This window comes from Corvus moneduloides, chromosome 8 (genome assembly GCF_009650955.1).
Source record: "Corvus moneduloides isolate bCorMon1 chromosome 8, bCorMon1.pri, whole genome shotgun sequence".
Lineage (NCBI taxonomy): Eukaryota > Metazoa > Chordata > Aves > Passeriformes > Corvidae > Corvus > Corvus moneduloides.
Genome location: NC_045483.1, coordinates 11162806 through 11180856, shown reverse-complemented (window position 1 = coordinate 11180856; position 18051 = coordinate 11162806).

Genomic DNA, 18051 nt, shown 5'->3' with positions numbered 1-18051 from the left:
GTTAGAGTTTTTAGGTTTGGCTGAGATAGGTTTTGAAGTTGTAAAAAATATGCTTAGCAAGATAAGTTTAAGCCTAATAATGGAATATTGTGCATTATTACATAAGGCATAACAAGCAGGTGTTGTGTACAACAGATGTACTTGTGTTACTGAAGATTGGTTAAAACAGTTGTCTGTAACTTCTAGAAGCATGCTATTGGCTAAAAAGCTTTTAAGAATGCTCTGTAACAAAGAAGTCTTTGGATATCTGTGACAGCGTGAGCTCTGTACCATTTCTGTCTCAACTTGGTATGTGAGACTGATAATGGAATAAAATAATAAAAAGGCTCCTGGAACGCCTGTCCGGGCTCCCCATCCCATTTGCTCACCAAAAAGGCTGACATTACCCTTCCAGATCAAACAATTCATGGGAGAAAAAAAGGGTTCTATTAAGAAAAACTCCCTCTTGCTTCTAAGAAATGCACAAAGACTGTAGAAGGAAAGCTAGATTTTACCTTTTCTTCTCTTCGCATTGTCAGAAATGAAATTTTGATTAGCATGAAAATGACAAACTTTCATACCAGAAGAAGTCTAACTGTGTGCTTTTGTATTTTAGTAGAAAAGGAAACATAGTAGGTTTTTGCACCCACTTTCTTTTCAAACCTACACACACACACACATGTGAACACAGACAGATTTTTCCTGTTTTTTCCCTCAGTCAGATAAAGGGATGTAGTTTCTGCCTCTCACCCAGTTTTTCACATGATCCACTGTGACCTGTACTTTAAGGATGGAGAAAGCCACAACTTCATCTCTTGCTTTACCAATGCTGTGAAAGCAGCTGATACACGACAGTCCCAAAGGCACAGAGGGCACTTCAGCCCTTCTCAACAGAGCAGTTCATAACAGCCAATACTCCCCCAGCTCCCTTCACTTTCAGGAGAATACAGATAATCTCCCTGAGCCATCAAATCAGTATCTCCTGCTCCTCAGTGCCAGTTCCACGCCAAACAGAGTTTGTATGCCCGGCATGGGTCTAGGATGTTATTGCCAATATCAAGCTAGAAAAGTCTAATTAATTCATCTCTGAGACCACAATGTAAATTAGGGACTGGCTCTGTTTGACTCTACAGGATGTTCTCACAGCTGTCTCCCCCCTTCCCAATCTGTTTCACCTCAGAACAAGAGAACTGCAAGGCTAGCCAGTGTACATGCTGAATTATGCATTCAAATTCCTTGTGTTTAAAACTCTAAAAAAACCTTAAAGTCCTAATTAATCCAGAAACTGCACAATGCATCTCCCCAAATCTCAACTTCCAGATTGCTCTCTCTTTGAATGAGCCAGCAGTGTGACAGTAAGCATAACTAAGATGGCAAGAAACTTGGTGATATGATAACTTCTAACCCATTTGAATAATCTCATTAAATATTGGTCAGGGAAATATCTTGGCATAGCAGACCATAGGAAGCACCCACTAGGATAAAAGAAATACCAATGTGTATTCCCCATGTGTGTCTGTGGTAGGAAAACAGACTTTAGCTGAATTCTGTGGTGCCCCATCGATCTTATTGTATACAGAGAAATGCAGTCGTGCTCTTTAGAGAGGTAACAGCCCCTTGCCAAAAAAGATATATGACATCGTTTTTTCAGAACAAAGTTGAAAGCTAGAAATCCAAGACAGGAAAATTCCCTGGATTTTTCTCCTGTTTTTTCACACAAAGTTACTAAGTTTTTTTTAAAAAATAACGATGTTTTATTTATTATTTTGTTGATTTCTACTAGACATAAGAATGCCTGTCATACGTCAGACCATGTTCTGAAACTGAAAAGATCATTCCAAAAGGAGAAACATATTTTTGTTTTGTTAAAAAAACTTAAATAATATATTTATGTAAAGATTTTCTCTCTAGAACAGATCTTCTATATGCTGTGTTACTTTGGCTGTTCAAATTTGGTGAAGAGTGGAGATGGAAGGCAAACTGTTCCAACTGAAATAAATAAAATTCTATCCAAGATTCTCACTTTATGTGTATCACTCCCTCTTTCCTAACATTTCTCTATACTAGGATAAAAGGATAAAAAACCAACCCAAAATTCAACAGTTTTCTGTCATTTATATCATGCATTGCACACTTATATGTGTTTGACACACGTAATACGAGCTGGAAAGTTTGTTGTGTGATGATGGCATCTGTAAGCAGGATGAGTGTGAGCTCCATCTCAGAACGCTCAGCAGCTGTAATGAACCAGTCCTAACATATCCCTGTCTGTCCTGGCATCAGATCTGAAGGCGGCCTCATTCCCAGCAAGACCAAGGAAGAAGGTGACACCACGAGTTGCACCCTTCAAGGCAACCCTTCGCACTTGCAGGAGGGGTGTTTGCGCAGTCCCGCTTTGCTCAGATCCAGCTCTTCCTCCACACATCAGGCCTGTCCTGAGAACCACAGCCTCAAATGGGCCCTCACAGAGGCACTAATCTTTTTCTCTTCCAGGATTTCTGCTGCCAGCTACCCAACCCTTTTGGAAGGTTCCTGGAAAAAAAGACTTTGATATTTTGTTATTGCAAGCTGAATACACTGTTAGAAGGCACCTTCCCCAAACACAGCTGTCTCTGGAGGCCTCTGACATGAGATCTTTGGCAGCTGGGTGCTTGGCTTGGCTGTCATGAAATCCCCCACATGACAGTGTAGCAGCCACCACACGACTGCCCATTAAAGGTGTTTGTTACATTTATTTTCCTGACTATTTCTTAATAATATATATTACATGGCATAATAATTGAGTTTCATGTGCCAAATTTCTGGGTATCTGATGAAATGACACTGCTTCCAAAAGAGCAGCTTGTAGAGGAAAGAGACTAGAATCAGACTGAACTTCTTGGCTGAATGTAATCCTGAACTGCCTCTAGGCCCCCAACACATGCCTGAGTTACAGAAGCCATTTTCTCACTCTCCTTTCTTAGCTTTTGTAATATCTTTCAAGGTTGTTTGCTCACAAGAGGACAAAAATCTGAGTTATGCTAGAGAACATAAAGGTGGGGATGCTTTGTTATCTGTGGGAGCTGGCATAATGGGAGACAGAATGGGAAATTAGCAGTGAATGCAAAAAAACAGAAGAAAAATATACAGTCCACAATGAAGACAAGAAATCACGACAGTTAAGTCCTGAAATTCAACATTTATCCAGTGTCACTGCTGATTTTTTTTTGTTTTTTTTTTAAACTTGGATTTCTTTTTAACCATTGTTTCAAACTCAAAGTAGTTTATTAGAGAACTGCAAACACGCTCTTGGCTTTCCAGCCTGTCTGTAGCAATTAACTTGGACAGCAGAGCCAGGGCCGGGACAGGAGTCCCTGGTGACCACCTGAACCCGTCTCTCTTATCCCATTCAGATGTTAATGGGGTGCACAGGAAGCTAGTCTGCACTTCGATATCATGTTAGCAAATCAAAATGCCTTGTGACAACAGGAATACCCCATGGTATTAGTGACTTTCTGAAATGTCTCATTAGATCTTCGTAGCTGTGTAAATTAAACAGGGTCAGGTTTGGCAGAACCAGACATGGCTCCCCTGAATGCTGATTGGCTTCAGCTGCAGAAGCAAGGCTGGAATGGAGCATCTTTGCAACCATTTTTCTGGTTCCAGAGCTGTCTTATCCAGGTCAGAGAGGTACATGCATGCACTGAACATGTGTGTGAAGGGGCTGGAGTACAAACTGAGGAGCAGGTAAGGGAATTGTTTAGGAGTAAACAAGAGGTGGGTTTGTTTCGCGTGAAGTTCTTTAGGAGTAAAGGAGGCTCAAGGGTGATCTTATCACCCTCTACAACTCCCTAAAAGGAGGGTGTAGCCAGGTGGAGGTCAGTCTCTTCCCCCAGGTAACAAGTGGTAGGACCAGATGAAACAGCCTAAAGTTGCACCAGGGGCCATTTAGAATGGATATTAGGAAAAAAATTCTTCACTAAAAGGGTGGCCAGGCTTTGCAGCAGGCTGCCCAGGGAAGTCGTAGAATCACCACCCCTGGAAGTGTTCAAAAGGAATCTGGATGTGGCACTTGGGGACATGGTTTAGTGGTGAACATGGTGGTGCTGCCTTAATGGTTGGACTTGATGATTTTATAAGGTTTTCTCCAATCTTAGTGATTCTATTTGATTCTATGGTGGAAGAAACTTAGGGAAGAAGTGAAACAGTAAGAAGGTCTGCCAGATGAAAGGCTAGGCCCCTAACACTATTCCCCCATCCTTTGCAGAGATCTGCCATGACCCTTTATCAGTCACCTCTTGTTTTCCTAAAACCAGTCACCTCTTGTTTTCCTAATTTCCTCCCGTCAGATTTGTCTTTCTAAAAGTCTTGATAACTCATTTTTCAATGCACATTCCCTCATATTTTATTTACCCTTCTAGTTAAGTATCTAGTTAAGTAAGTTTTGACAGTTAAATATTCTCTCCTTGTCAGAGCAATATTAATGTATTCTGGGAGAGACCAGGTTGATTTCAGTATTCTGAACTTATCCTGGAAGACTAACCTAATCTTGATGTGCATCAAAAAGTGCTTCCAGTTCCAGGACCATGAAAGGGGTGAGGGACCAGCTGGAATTGCAAGCACTAAGTCAGAACCATCCTGAGTAGATTTCAACCTGAATCTCTTGCAGAATTGAAAAGCAAGAGAAATACATCGGAGGTTGGGTTACAGGTAGGAAAAGGGTCTGAGTTAGCCCAGGGAACGGTTTAAAGAATGTATCAGAGAGAGTCCAAAAGCAAAGGGAGGATGAATTCAGTCACAGGGTGGAGACTGGGAGTCAAAAGAAAGGATAGGTAGAAAGGATGGTGCAAACTCCTGTGTGATCCCTTCACCCTCTCCTCCTCTTTCTTGTGACTTAAAAATGAGCTAAGAACAGCCATAAACAGGAACAGCTTATGAACACTTGTATATTACTTCAACTCAGGTAAGCATGTGTCTCTTATCTCAAAGACACAAGTTCAGTCCCCTGATAATACTCCATTATCGTGATAGGGGAAAATGACATGGTTTTATTGCCTACATAGGCTTTTGCAGCAGGGAGTGTATTCTAACAGGAGTATCTACAGCAGTTCCCACAAGCACTTATTTCACGCTGTCACAGTGTTTCCACTTCTATGATTGCATAGGTTCTCCCGTGGCAAGGGCCTGGCATGAGGAGCGTGGTGAATTGCATGGTGTCAGTAGGTAGACATTTTTCATAACTCTCCATTTAGTAACCGAGGACTCAGCAAGATGGGAGATAAAAAATTTCCAGGGCTGGTCAATTACTGATGTCGTCCTACCAAGAAGGAAAGCAGCTCAGCAAGGTAAATGGTCCTGGGCCTTGGCTACACTGCTAAAGATTGAAGAGAAACATCTAAAGAAAAATGGGAGTGTCCTGCTGAAAATGGCTACCACAGCAGCAAGTCAACAAGAGAGATGAGCCCTTTCCTCTTGTCAACAAAATGAATGGTGCAGATGGCTCTGTTTAAAAGGGAGTTTGCACCATAGGATGAAAGATTGTCCAGCCGAGAGCCTCAATTAACAGAGGTGACCAAATCATTTAATATACTTTAAACATGGATCCTCTGCTTCCCTTTCAAAAGAGTTGACGGGTAATTAACTAAAATACCTCTCATCATTTTCTATCAATGTAGATTGTGACATGGTAAAGTTCGTGTTTTAAACTAGGGAATAGATTTAGACAGTGAGGTCATGAATTGCAGATCTACAGACCTACACATTCAGTTCACCAGCTCAGGCGGGAATTTGGCTTGAAGGCTGAATCTGAATTTTGGTATCTTCTTTTAAATGTAGAGTAAAGCTGTGAAATTCAAGTCAGTAGCAGAACTTTTACAGAGCTCTGTAGGTGTATGGATCCATCTGCCAGAGGAGGACCAGCTTTATTTCAAGCTCAGAATAAAGCTAGGTATATTAATATATGAAAACAGCAACAACTCTGAAATTTGCTTTACTGAACACGTTGCCAGAGTTTTGCATGTTCAGATCCAATTTGTATAAGACTGGATATTTTTACTAAAAGCAACTTGAGTTTGTCTTTAAGAGTGTTCCTCAGAAGTTCCCAGGCCTGAAGACTTGTCTGGCAATTCAAGCAAGATTTTCACATCTCCATGCATAGGGCAGGAAATTTGTGGAAAGACCAGCATAGGAGCCTCCTGGCCAGAGCTCTGAAGCTGCTGTGAAAGCTAGGAGATATTTGAGACAAGCATGGAAAACATTTTCTAAAATAAAAGATAATTTCAGAATTTGGGAAGAGTCTGTACTGGCTTTTTAGTTTTGGGGTTTTTGTTTTGTAAAGTTAGAGCAGAATAGCTCATATATCTGTCAAGACTAAACAATGAGGAGAATGTCTCAACTGAATACTACATATTATGTATCTGTCAGAAGCTTTGATTCCTTGAAACAAGTGAGCTCTCTCAGTGTTTTGATTTGCCAAATTTATCTGTCTCTTTCTGATAGAGACATGGGAATCTCGGCAACTTCAGTTGACTCAGAAAAGGGCATTTAATACGTTAAAGCAATGGCTTTCTTGGCAGGGGTTTCTTTTTTTTTTTTTTTTTTTTAATTTTTTTTAATCAGAGAAGTAATTCAAGAAAGAGCTTAGGTGTAAAAGCAAGTACATCCATTGCACTTATGACTGTATGCAACAAAGGAAAAAATCCTACTCATCTCCTGGACCTGGCACTTGCAAAATGCCACCTAGGAAACTTGATACAGCATCAGTTCAATGAAAGTGTCCCTGTTCCTGGGACCTTTAACCTTCTGAGCAGCATGACTGTGACATGAGATATGGTCTTTCACACGTGCATGGATGAGAATTTCCAGTACCCAAAGAATCTAGAGCAGACCCATCTATTGCAGAAATGCACAATGAGATCCATTTGGTAGATCCAGCTTGCAGAAGTCTAGACTAGGATTAAATTACTAATTTTTACAGTGAGGGTGGTTAATAGTTAGATCAATTGTCAGAGGAAATACAGCAGCTTTTCCAGTGCTGAGAGTCTCTAAATCAAAACTGAGTGCTGAGAAAATGATACCGTCGTAAGAACTAGAATCAGCAAAATCTTTCCCACATAAAATTAAAATGCATGTTTTGCATATAGTAGTTATAGCAGTCCTTTATGGTTTTAAAACACACAAATATTTAAGAGGAATCTAACTGCAGGCCCTTATTCAGCAGAGGGAATATTTGAACTACACATTTCAACATTTGAATAGCCCATGTAGAGCTCTCATTTGCCTCAGCTAATGTGCTGCTCTTGCTTAATCCGAAACAGTCATTCTGTGGGCTCTGGCCCAGACAAACTGCAAGGTATTTAGAAAACCAGCTCCCCTGATGTTCAGTTGGGTTTCAGTGTCCAGTTTCCTAAAGCCTATTAAAAGCTTGATGGCTAAATTAACTTGCTGCCTATAATGGAGGAAAATAATGGAATAAATGCTTCCAAATAAACAGTCCACATCACCATCTTCTGATCTCTCTCACAATTTTTTCCTTTGCCGTTCAATCAAAAATTAGAATCTGGCCTGAGAGGTCTGCAGCAACAAACCTTGGAGTAGAAAATTCCTGAAAACAAGAAAGGACATCCCTGCTTGATAGTGGTATTTCTCATCCCTATCAATGTAGTTTAAAGGCATCTTGATCTTTTTCACTCAGCCCATGGCCGTTTAACTGCTATGAATTGTTACAAGTTGCTTCAGCAAGCCAAGTCTTCTAGAGGACTGTGTGTTGGCAAACATTTAAAGAAACTGCAGCATATTCTGAAAGGCACTAGGCAGAAATAAAGGCAGTGGGAGGTCTGTGTTCAACTCCCCGGTTTGGAAATCTGTTGGTGCACAAACTTACAATCAGCTCCCTGTAAGTTTTCATTCAGACTGAAATCTGTCGAAAGTCGATCATGCAGAAGGATATTTGGCATAAACAAAGGGGTTTCTGTCCACTTGTGAGGAGTTTATTGTGCATAGAAATGAATAAAAAATTCTACCAAAAAAATTTTGCTACCAATGCATTAACTAGAAATATAATAAAACTGAGGGTAGAAAACAATGGCAGTCTAATTATGTCAATGCTTCCAGATGATCAGGTCCTGAAATGAAAATTACTCCTGAATTACGTGCCTCTGCCTTGCACCAAAGCAAAATGTTGGATCTGAACCATTCTGAACTCAGTGTCTCCCCAAAATTTCAGATAGGTTAGGGTTAGGGTTAGGGTGGTAGATGAAGAAAACCTTTCTGCGGTAGGAGAAGATCCATGAATGCAGACACCATTTCCTGACACTGCAGGTAAAATGACTCTTCCAGTAAAACATTTTTCCTCTTCATCTGGCTACTATTCTGGTCCCAGCTGTGCTATTGCAGCCGCTGTAATAAAAAGTGAATATATTGGGGGAAGATTTTTATTCCATAATGTTGTATTCCAGCTCTAGTCTTGAACATCAGTATTTAAAGTGGTACCTAACTGCAGCCCTGATGTTCATTTTATGACAGCACAGCAAGTTACCACCCGTCAGCTGCCTGCAGATACCTTAACATACCCCTAGGGCCTTATAAAAGGCACTACTTTCTTGAAGGTTGCTTATACTTTTAAGAATTTAACCATGCTATAATAAGTACAAATGTTTATTTGATGTTGATCAACTGATGATAACATGAATGTAAGACATTGTGTCACAACAACTAAACTTAGGCACAGTACACTTTCCTTCAGGTTCCACTTTTGACCACTGACAGGAGCAGGATACTGAGCTGGAGGCACCGTTGGTTCGAATAGTTTGGATATGGAGTGGCTAAATCACAGGCATACACCCTAACAAGAAAGGAACTAAGACCACTTGTGAAAGGGAGTATTTAACTAGGAAAGGGGAAAAAGTAAATATAAATTATTCTAAAGTTGCTAACTATCCATCTGCTGATCCATCTTGTCATTTCCAGTTCTCTCTGCTGCAGGTCAGCTCTGAGCTAGAGATCTCACTTAGTGCTTCACACTTGTGATGCTTCTGCAGACAGACTGTACTGCTCTCTCCATCCTGCTGGTCAGGGCAGGGGGTTTGCTCTGTGTAAACAGATGGATTAGAGATTTGTTGGGCTTCAGTGAGACTGCTATTGCCGTTCTCTAACAGCATCTGTTAAAGAAGCATTAAGGCAAATGGCTGTGTTCTAGAGAGGAAAATGGGGAAGGCAGTCATATAACACTTGTTAAGAAAAAATTTCCTCCCCTCCATGCTGCACCTCTCTAGCTGCTAAAGCTAGCACAAAAATCCTAAGAAAGTGTTTTGGCTCAAGGGGAGCCTCAATGCGCTACATACAAAGTAAATCTATGATTTGAAATTCAGCTATGGAAGGTGATGGGTCTACTGTCTCCAGCTCCCTCTCCTCTCATCTTTCTGAGCTCTGATCACCTCAAATATTTAGCTTAAATGGTCAAGGCACTCATTACACAAATATTAGATTTATCCTACACAGGATCAGTATGGAAATAAAGACACTTTACCCTCTGCATGATACAGCTATGCAAAGTAGTGGTCCAGGTTAGCAAGAGATTTTTTCCATATTTTTTAATGGTCAGCCATGGTTGGTGTTCATAAAGCTTCCAATTTGTATTTTCAGATGCTTCAACTTTTGCATTTTGGCTAGATGCTCTAGGACTCCCAGGCTGATAAGTCTGGCTGAGATACCTAACCTGGCTCCATCCCCTTATGCTTAAATTCATTCCTCATCATTCTAAAAATACACCTACATTCATCTAAAGAGGAGAAAAGAATAAAATCGTCCTCTATCAACTTAGTGGAGAGAAAATCCTTTCTATCAGCTAAAAAGACCACACTATCTGGGCATTTGTCACCATCAGCACAGCACACTTTGGGAATTCATAAAATATTGTTTCCCCCTTAATTTCTTATTAGATCAGCTTTCAAAAGATTTGTATTAAACAAGCAAGAGGAATTGTCAGTGCTAGGGGCTGTATGCATGCAAACTGCCATCATGGAGAATGTACAAGTGAAGTATACCACAAAAAAAACAGCTGGAGAGAGTTTCAGATCTTTCATAATCTTGTCACTGGTGGAGTAAAGTCACCTTCTTCATTCCTGTCAGTGAAGTGGCAGCACCCATGGATTTAGGGCAAATTCAGTTTGAAAATTGCCTTTTAACTCATTTGTATTCTCAAGCTAGATAGATGTGGTTTTTAAACCAGGTAGAAGAGCTCACTTTTAGGGGAAATTCCTAGCATGTATTTGAGGAGTACAAGCTCATTTTAGCCAGGGGAAAAAATTGGGGAGAAGCAGGCAGATGATGTCTGAGAGTCATGGCTATTCATGGAGTGATCTAGCAGACATCTCCAAGGGGGTGTCAGGGACAGGATTTGCCATTCTATTTAAAGATGAGAGAGGGAAATAGAGAATTATAGGTCGTATGTTATGTATTAGATTTAGAAATTTTATAATCAGAGTAAACAATTATCAAAATTGGCTGAAGACAGCCCAGAAAACCTTTCTTAGCCAGCAATTAATACAAAAATCCCTTGCTGTACCTGTCTGTCCCATATTCTGCCATAAAAACTGTTGGTATGTCTTATGTAGCAACAAGGAGAATGTCAATCTAATTCTTACTCCAGCTTTAAAAAGTCTTGTGTTTTAATAAAAACCTTTGCTGACAGCTCTCTGGCTGAACTCAGCTTCTTTTTTTGTACACTGAAGTCTCATACAGATACTGGCATTTCAGAGGAAATTTAGCTTGCTGGGGGTGCATTTCATCTTTCTATTATTTAATTTCACCCTCTGCTTAACGGATTCCATCTGCCATACTCTCCTCACCATGGACATTTTTTATTCCATTTTTCATCCACACACTGATCATTATATGATTTTGCTTTTGCTTAGCCAAAAAACCCAATTGCAATGACCCCAACATCCCAGAAGTCAAGACATCAATATAAGTTTGGAATGAAAGCAATATTGACTGCCAACACTTCTATAATTCCTAGCAATCAACTCCAATCTCTTCTCTCTTAATGATAGATAGATAAAACATTTGATTTCACTTTTCCAATCTATAGAGGCCTTCACCATCCTTTATAACCCTCAAATTCAAGACAATTAGGACTTGATTAAATCCTATCATCTCTCAGGTCTCTTAAGCCAACTAATGTCTTCTTGGAGAAGCCAAGTAATTTTGCAGCTTCTCCCATTACCTCCCCCTGTTCTGGTTCATGAGCATTTCTGGCTCTAAGCATGAGTTTAATTAAATGTACTTGACATCCAATATAATTGAAGAGATGATTCTAGACCTTTAAAGTAGAAGCTTTATGTTTTTATTAGCAATTTGGCTAGAAAAAAGCCCCAACATACTTATACATATTTTATATATACATTCATATTTGCATTTATATTTGTATCTTTACTTACTTATACACTGTATACATGTGACATATATATATATGTATATGTAATACAAATTCACAGGTCTCCACTTTGTCTTGATTCACATCTCTACACTGGCTCCATGCATCCAAACTGATTTCCCCAAGAAAAGGGCTAAATAGAAAGTCTGATCCAAATATGTTTCATACATACTAATGTATGCCCCAAACTATGTGGCAGTCACACCATAAATACCTGACACACATTCACCTTCATAAGTATTGGTTGGGATTTCCCACACCCTCAGGACACATACTTTATAAAAGACTGAGTCCCTAAACAGTCAGCTCCTTACCGACACGTCATTCTGCTTCTGTGACAGCCCAGCCACGTATCCTCAGCCTTCCTTTCTTTCCAGTTTTAATCCATTTTTACTTTTTAGTCATCCTATATTATTTTGGCAACACCTTTAATAGACAACTTCAATATTTTCTCTCTTTACACTGTTATTTCTGTAATTCTTTTAGCTTTGTATTCCATGTTAACACTTGCACCTTACATTCAGCACCAATATAAGGGTGGTATGAGCTGAGATCCTCAGGTAATAGCCTTAGGTGAGGGTTACACTGGGATGCAAAGGGTCTGTTTCTGCATCACAACAAATTTTCATGTCCTAAAAGAAGAGCAATATCTGCTTAAGATCTTCAAAACCTTTGACAATGGCCATCAATGGCTGTTGATGGTCCTGGCCAGGCCGAGGGGCAAAATCTGCTTAGGTAAGAGAGTCTGAGTTCTGAAAATGTGCTGAAAAAGGTTTGCATGGGAGGGGAAAGTTGGACACAGGCAGTCCCCAAGGTCTCAAATAGATGGTGCACATGAGTGCCCTGATCCTTTTGGCTCATATGGCAAGAGGACAATTTTGAGGAGACAGAAAGGAGCCACCAAGCATAACAAAAATATGATCTTATTTCTGTTGCATGCAAATGAAGAGAGAAAGACAGAATTTTGTCTGTCAAGTTGTGCCCACACAAGAAGTGAACTTGCTCCCTGTTAATCCCAGAACAACCTTTGGTAAGAAGAGCTTGAAGAGCCCAGCTGTGTCTTGTGTTTTCCCTGTAAAATATCTATGAGCTTTTCTTCCCTGCTCTGCTCCTGAGAGTTCCCCGTTGCCCAAATGTCGGTTCATACAGGGCTAAGCCTGCAGAAAGAAAACATGGGATTGGGGCTATTTTTAGTGATCAAATCATAGGCTATCAGTCTGCAAGGTAGAGTCAGAGGAGCAGTATTATCGGACATGAGAGAGGTCAGTTTGCAGTCAGGATCCATTTATAAATTGTTCGTAAAGAGCTGACAATTGACTGAGCAAGGTTTCAATAAGTGATTGCACTTTATTAATAAGGTTAAGCAATTATGACATGGAAACATTAGTAACAAATACTAATTGAATTTCTAATATGCTCATAACAGTACGTATTATAAATGGCATAGACTTATAGAGAATCAGCATTAATAACACCTGTTAAACTCCATGTTGGCTCCTCACTCTTCAATAGCCTCATTGATGTTACTGTTTTATCCTATCAAGAAGACACAGCAAGGTAAGAGAAAGGTTTGTCTGTCCTGTACTGCAAAGGAGAAAATGTTTCTGGCTTATGTGCACCTTGAGGCACACTGCTTTTCCAATAGCAATCGTCTCAGAGGCAAAGCATGGTCATTTGACTAAATGTGCCCTCTTGGTCATTGGAAACATAGGTCCAATTTCCTGCTCCACTACAGAACACTTGTAAGATCTTAAGAAGGTTGTGCTCTTTCTGTAATACCTAAGATACCATTTCTCCAAGGTGAATCTGTTCCAATGTTTTTGAACTGGGACCAAACCAAGGATCTTGCTTGGGATACAGCAAAGAAAAGCACTTCCGGAAAAAAACTGAAAATCTTAATTCAGGGGAAACTGTCATGCTGTTCTTATCTCAATAAAAATCAGCATGCCATATCGAAACCTACATTATATTTCTTTTAACTTTGTTAAGAAATGACAGAAATATAGGAATAAAAAGTGAAAGAAAGTCAAGCTCGGTTTCCAGCATGTCAGAAGACTGTGTGATGATTCTTTAAATAAGGTCAATTGAAACCAACTCTGGGTAGGAACTATAGACAAGTCTGTTGTCTAAAACAATTATGCATTGCCTCTAGCTGTGCATTGGTCCAGATTATGTATTTGTCTTTTCCATCCCAGGTTACTGTGATGTATACAGAGTCCTGAGACAAAACTCTGAAGAGCTTGATGCAAAGCCAAATTGCTCTGGGGTAAAAAATTGCCTTTCCCTTTGACACAAAACAGATGTCTCTGAGCAGACAGGAAAGGATGAAAACAACATCGGTAATTGTGACTTTGCAAAGGAAGGCTCCAAGGCCAGCTGACTTAATTATGCTAATCACCCTATCAATCTCAATGGAAGAGAGATTGTAATCCTAAAAATACAGTCAGTGAGTGAGGCACCAAGAAAATTCCCAGTTTTCTTGCCTTTACTAAGGCCACTGATCACATGGCATCATTATAAAGGTATCACCTTGCTTCAGATCCATTCAAATGCCCAGGTGGACATGGCTGGCACTGACTGCCGCAGGAGATAATGAGGTGGCTCTTAAAGCTTGTTGTGCAAAAATCTCACTGAGGAGAATAGAGACAGAGAAAAACTTTTGTTAAACTTTAAAAAGGCTGTGAAAAAACACCACTCTTTGCTTATATTCTGCACCTTTCTGGCTCCCTTGTGAAGGTCTTCCCACTTTTGCGTAATATCAGGTAGTAATGTAATTCAGACCATGGAAAGAATATGAAGCCTGAGCCCCTTGAGGAATGGTGCTTTAACTCAAATTTCAAACCAAGAGCTGTTATTAATAATGGAGGTGAATTTTTCTGAAGAGGCACACATATATCTCAGTTCTCTGTAAGTTCTAAATGAGGGAAACACCTGTGAGCATGGAGGGGTTAAAGGCTGCTATTCCTACCTGGTAATGAAGGAGGAATGGGAATTTGATTTGACACATGATCAAGCTTGTTCCTACTATCTCAGAGGGATATACTGTGACTGACATATATTAATTCTCCAAAGGGATCACTCACGTTTACTAAAAATGCTTGCATGGACAATATCTGCCCATATATACAGCAGGGGAATAATCCCCTCCACTCTTTTAAAAGTGTATTTCCATCTCCATTCTCCTCTTCAGCTGCCTGATGAATGTAGATGGTGCATGCAGTTTTGGCTCCCATCTAATTTGTTCCTTTATGTCTCACCTTTCAGAAAAAGTCCTACCACTTCTCGTCAGCTCTGATTTGGTCATGTTACAGACTACAGCACAAATTTAGCAAAAACTGAGTTGTGTTCCTAGCTTTATAGTCTGTTTTACAGAATCACAGAATATGCTGAGTTGGAAGGGACCCACAAGTATCTTCGAGTCCTTTGTGAAGAAGTACAAGTGAGTTAAAATAGAAGGTCACCAGAGACTATGTGGATGAAGGGATAAATGATAGGACATGCTTATTCTTCTCTCAGCTTGTTTCAGATTGGATGTTGAACAGAAGATCCCTAGATCTTTTTTCCCTGGAAATCATTTTCCCAGATCTGTTTTCAATGTTTTGTCTATCTTTCCCAAAACAAAATCCCCCAACAGCTTTGATTTGAAACTTTAGCATCATCAAATTTCAGCTCACACTTGGGTGGGTGACATTTAAGCTAAAGAGCTGGAGCATGTGTAGGAAGACTCCATGTTTAGAAAATGTATCTCCATTTCCTACCACAGTGGTATAATATCATGTGAACTGTTCACAAATAAAAATAATTAAAATTTAATATAGACATTTCTGATCACTTAGTAGCCTTTTTACTGTCTTGCTCCACCTAGATGAATCAATTTTGTGCTAATTTAAAACTAAGATAAAGACCTTGGGGTTTTTAACAACCATGTTCATTATTTATGTCTAATAAACTCTACTGGGCAGTTCATTATTTATGTCTAATAAATTCTACTGGGCACATTCTAATTTAATTAGGGAATGACGATGCTTTCAAAAATGCATGGCAATTTTTAAACAAAGATAAATTTCAAAGAAATTTATTTTTTATTTTAAAAACAATGAAAACATGAATGATAAATATACTAACATGGACTGAAACTGTTCTAAATTCTGCACAAATTATTGAATAGTTTTTGTTGTCTTGAAATGGATCATATTGAATATTCAGTTCTTAAAAGAAATAAAAGATGATGGATGGTATTTCAGAAAAGCACAGTTTCTGCATCTTAAATCAAGATATTAAATAAATACGTTTTTTTAAATTGTGCATTATTGCATGGATCTCAGGAGAAGATGTAAATCATAAACACATACTTGGTTTTACTTTCAGTGGTTTATACCATTTGTTAACTTTTTTCAAGTAGATATTAAATTGCTGAATTTGAACTACTTGACACAGTCCAATCAGATCATCCTACCCTGTTATGTAGCATGTGCCAGGGAAATAGGCAGCAATCTCCATCACAGGAAAAACTCTTTCCTCACTGCTAATGCTGATGTAACATCCCGAAGGTTGATATCAGGTTATTTGATCTAAGGTACAGAGAAAGCACAATGATTTCATGAAATTGTTCAGCACTTCAATAAATCCAGCCGTACCTTTTGGATTAGATGGTAATCTAACATCTTGAGAGCTACAGACATTTCTATACTGTTTTAAGTAATATATAAATCTTCTATTCATTCTTAGCTAGTTTGGTTTTTTGGTAGTAGATCAATTGCTGTTATTGCAATATGTGACGCCTTACATATGTCACAAGACAGCGTGAAAAATAGAGAGCACCTGACTTCTACATTCTTTGTGAGGCAGAGCACTTAAATCTCTACTTCCAAATATCCACTTTGATTGACACATTGAAGACTGGAGCGAGAAACCAATGTAGTTACTGGAGTTTATTATACATAAATGAAGAACATTTTTATTAAAAAAAACAAGGCATTTACACCCCACTACAATATTGCTCTGGGTTTAACAATTTTATGAAATTCTATGTTCTTCAGGCACAGCATCAGCAGCCAGGTAAAGGAGGGGATTGTCCTGCTCTGCTCTGCTCTGCCCTGGGGTGGCCTCACCTCAAGTCCTGGGGGCAGTTTTGGGGTCCAGAATATAAGAAAAACATTAAACTATTAGAGAGAGTCCAAAGGAGGACAACAAACATGGTGAAGGTCCTTGAGGGGAAGCCATGTGTGGCATAGCTGAGGTCACCTAGTCTGTTCAGCCTGGAAAGAGCAGACTGAGGGGAGACATGATTGCAGCTTCTCTTCTCTGTGGTGACCAGCAACAGGCAGGAGGGAATGACCTGAAGTTGTGCCAGGGGAGGTTTAGGTTGGATATTAGACAAAGGTTCTTCACCCAGAGGGTGGTTGGGCACTGGAGCTCCCCAGGGCAGTGGCACAGCACCAAGCTTGACAGAGTTCAAGAAGAATTTGGACAATGCTCCCAGGCACAGGGTGTGACTCTTGGGGATGGTCCTGTGCAGGGCCAGGTGTTGGACTCGATGATCCTTGTGGGTCCCTTCCAACTCAGCATATTCTGGGATCCTGGGATTCTATGAGGAGAGGTGAACAGGCAGGGAGAGGAGACATTTGGCAAACAGAGCTGCCTCAATTCCCAGGAATCAATGCCCTAGTGCTGTTCAGGAGGAGAAGCTTCTGGGCTCAGCCTGTAAAACAGCTTAGGAATCAACTGTGATTACATCAAACCAGGCTTTTAAGACCATGGCTACTGAGCTGTGCAGTGGCCCTATGCAAGGCACTGCGAGGGCAGGAGGGGAGCAGAGCAGGGAGGTTCTGCCACCTCAGGTTCCAGGGGCCGGGTGCAGGTGGAGTTTTCCAGCTGGGCTCCACAGAGGTGTCTCTCTCTGTACCGTACACGAAAGACTAGCAGGGGAAATGGAAGTCAGTGAAGCTGAGGGTGCAGATCTCTTTTGGCTTTATGCAGCTGTATGCAGCTTTAAATGAAGTGTGAAAACTCTTCAACTTTCATACATGCCAGCAAGTAGAATGATTTAAAGCAACATTTATTAAATCTTGGCTTTCAAGTCTTAGGAATGGCATGTCCTGATCATTCCTGTCCTCTTTGGATCCTTTTCATCTGGCCACCTGCACATAAAGCAGGCCGAAGAAGAACTTTGCTGTGATTCACTACAACTTTTTGAGCAACAAAGAAATACACTGTGTTCTCTTCTATTGAGTACTCTGAGCCTAGTTAAGCTACATCTGCAGCACACATAGTTCTATACAGGATATATAGAGAGCAGAAACATCTTTGTTTCCTGTGGTGCGATTGCAATGAGTTCAAGGAATGTTTTACTTAAAAAGGGAGAATATTTTCAGAAGGCACCAGCTCTAAGAGAGCACTCTCAGCAGAATCCACTTTTCATGTATAGCTGTAAGCTGTGCTGATGTGCTGACCCAAACACCCTCATAAATTTAGACTATATGGAAGGCACTGAATGTAATTATCTGAAGCAGCTAGAACATTTATTATGATAATTAAAGTCAATTACTTTTATGACAGGATCAAAAAATAAACACCACCTTTAACACTTCCCTCATTTTCCTATCTCTTGCACAATATAATATTGCCACAGTAATTACTGTGTCTCACCATCCTCCTAG